At 44.4% G+C, this 3,165-nt stretch overlaps 1 pseudogene; it reads right to left on the bottom strand.

Annotated features, from left to right (window-relative positions):
* Positions 1–3,165, bottom strand: part of LOC119289689 — a 12,261-nt pseudogene that overhangs the window by 612 nt on the left and 8,484 nt on the right.

The following is a 3,165-nucleotide window of genomic DNA, read 5'->3' as shown; positions in this document are numbered from 1 at the left end:
CAGATACTCCACGGGACACAGTGACAAGCACACCAGGTGACGTTGTTGTCTGCCGAAATAGAAGTTTCTCTTAATTAGTGATATCTTAATACTCCCTCCGTTCCTAAATATTTGTCTTTCTAGAGATTTCAACGAGTGACTACATACGAAACAAAATGAGTGAATCTACACTCTAAAATATGTCTATAAACATCAGTATGTGGTAGTCCATTTAAAATCTCTAAAAAGACAAATATTTAGGAACGGAGGGAGTAGTATTTGTGATTGAACCGACATGTTGGAGTGGAAATGCTGGCTGATCTTTAAGTAAAAAATATGAGAAAGTAGCTATAGAACTTACCATGAGCACTGCTGCACTCTCTTCATCTGTAGTTGACACCCCGAATGTTCTCAAAAGGAACTTCCGGTATTCTGCATTATGTAGAAACATGTCAGCTGACGTTGCTTTCAGCCCATGAACCACTTGTGGGGTTTTTGGTAAGCAGAAAGTGCCGGTACATCTTTCAAGGTTAACCTACATAATTTCAGGATTAGGACAAGTTTAAGGCTGTGATTCGATATGCATAAGCCTGTATTTGCAATACTGCTGACATACGTATCTCTCAACTTAAGTCCTGCAATTTTGAACCATGCTGAATCTACAGGTAACCAAAAAACTTCTTCCATAGGCTTACCAATTGTGTATAGGCTATAGCTCCTCATTTCTGTATTTAAGGGACCCTAGCAGGTTCTCTCCTCAATTTAGGACATTAAATTCTCCAAACGTTAGTTCTGTTGATGGTTCTTTCAGTGATTTAAACTTCTGAAAATATCAAAATCAAAATACAGGAGGTCTTGTTAAGTACTGAGGCAGGCGTGTGAGATGGTTGATAGTAAAATATCCTCGAAATTTAATAATGAATGATTCTTCTTATAGATTTATCTTCTGTGTCATGTCTAGATGTGTATACATTGCACTAGTGTAATACCTTGTTTTAGCCTACGACAGAGTTTAAAGTGCACATATGCTTATTGAAGAACTGTTTGCTTGATTTCACCTTCTTAGAGCTAACTATTAACTGATATTTTAACCCGGTGCAATTAATTTTGTATTCTTGCAAGAACAACAACACAGGACTAGAAGATGACCAGAATCCAGTTGCTTTCTTCTAGCTTTGCACTCACCAGCATTACATCATGAAATTTGGGTAGCGAAAGCTAATTGCAGTAGGAGAGCACCTTCCATGTCTAAGCGCCTGTGTAAGCAACTAACTTGGAGATTCTGACATCGCCGAATGAGACTGAATCATTACAGCTTCCTGCTGTGCCATAATGGACAATTCCAGACACACCAAAGACGTCAAGGAGAGTTTGTAGTGACAGCTGCATTCAACTAGAAGAACAGAGAAATAGTGGTAACAGGTAAGCATATTACAAGTCATATTTAAATCTGCATGTTGTTTCTTTATTACTAGTAGAAGGCTAGAAAGGAGCACTTCCATACTGCAGTAGTAATGGTAAATGCACAAGTTCAGGCCGAGTATATCCAAAGTTTTAAATAGCGCGCTAAGCATCTTAGCGCCGGACCTCTTTCAAATGCTATAGCGTGCTATAGCGGAGCTATAGCGCGCTATTTAAAATGTTTGTTCATTTGTTTGGACCAAAGTCTCTTAGCGCAAGACCTTTTGTAAACGCTATAGCGTGCTATAGCGGAGTTATAGCGGGCTATTTGAAACAGTGAGTATATCACATTCACACCTTGAATACTGCCGATGAGAAACCTCCGACCTGAAATAAAATAAGAGGTGAGACTGCACTCTTGACACCATATAGGAAAATAAATACAGATATGCATCAAAGGACTGTATGAAATGAAACATTCCTGTTCTTCATCCTTAAAATGTTGAAACACAACCATAGTATCATCTCTACTGGTGTTATGTTGGTTGGGTTCGGCTAGAGGCAGTTCAGTACTCGCTGCTGGTACTAGCTGTTGGAGAAAACCCAAAGGAAGTCAACCTGGAAGGGTCAAGTTCACCAGGTTTTCATCTGCCCAATCTACAGGCAAGAAATTTGGATCAGAAACGGGAGGCCGAGACGGGACGAGAGACACACCATAGAGGTCAACAAAGGGCTGGACAGGCCAGGGCCTGAAGTAACCGGAGGCCTGGAGCGCGGTGTCCTCAGCAACGTACGACATGCACTACCGGAAACTGGCCCTACCCCGACGGCCAAATCAATGCCGACGGCAGCCGCCGGCCTACTTTGCGCTATGCCGACAGCCATGTCTTGGCCGTCGGCGTACCTTGGCCGTCGGGCTACCACGAGCTAAGCCGACGGCACCCGTCGGCATACATATGTCGTCGGCCCAGCTGCGAACATGGCGACAGCAGCCGTCGGCATAACCAGGCCGTCGGCATACCCGTGGGCCCAGCGACCCCGCCCGTGACCAGCGGCTAACGTCGTCAAATCTATGCCGACGGCCTGGACGGCCGGCCGTCGGCATATATCGTCATGCCACGTCACAGATCCGCAGCGCACCGTCCATGAGCTAAGCCAACGGCTGCCGTCGGCATACATGCCACGTCAGCGATCCGCGGCACGCCGCCCGCCGCCTAAAACCTGGCCGTCTCTATGCCGACGGCATAGCCGTCGGCATAGGTAGACTTTTTTTTTCATATGTATTTTTTTAAGCTTTTTTATGTATTATTATATAAACTAACATGTAGCATATTAAATATAAACATACATATGAATATATATGTAGTTTGTATTTTTTCATATATTATGAATATATATATATATATATATATATATGTGGTTTGTATTTTTCGAGCACGTTAATAATGTGCGGTCATGTTCTTTTGAATATAGATCATTATATTTTATTAAAATCAAAAACAGCTATGCCGGCAAAAGATTTGTGGCGGTTGCAAATGCCCGACACCCGTCTCCAGAGTGTGACCCCCCTCACGTCCGCGGTGTGCCCCCCTCATGGACGGCACCGGCACCTGGAGGGGGGAAACGGACGCGTCGGGTCTACACGGTGGATGTAGCTGTGGGTTTGGCCCGGATGTTGCTCCCGGGTGTCCCTACGGGTGACCTGACACAACCGGGTGTAGAGGTCCACTGGTCAAAGCCCATCCGTGGGAAGTCAAAAGGCAAGATCTCGTGGTCAACCGCTCC

Source organism: Triticum dicoccoides, chromosome 4A, assembly GCF_002162155.2.
Source record: "Triticum dicoccoides isolate Atlit2015 ecotype Zavitan chromosome 4A, WEW_v2.0, whole genome shotgun sequence".
In the NCBI taxonomy this organism is placed as follows: Eukaryota; Viridiplantae; Streptophyta; class Magnoliopsida; order Poales; family Poaceae; genus Triticum; species Triticum dicoccoides.
Note: the sequence above shows the minus strand (reverse complement) of the source record. Positions and strands in the feature narration are given on the sequence as shown.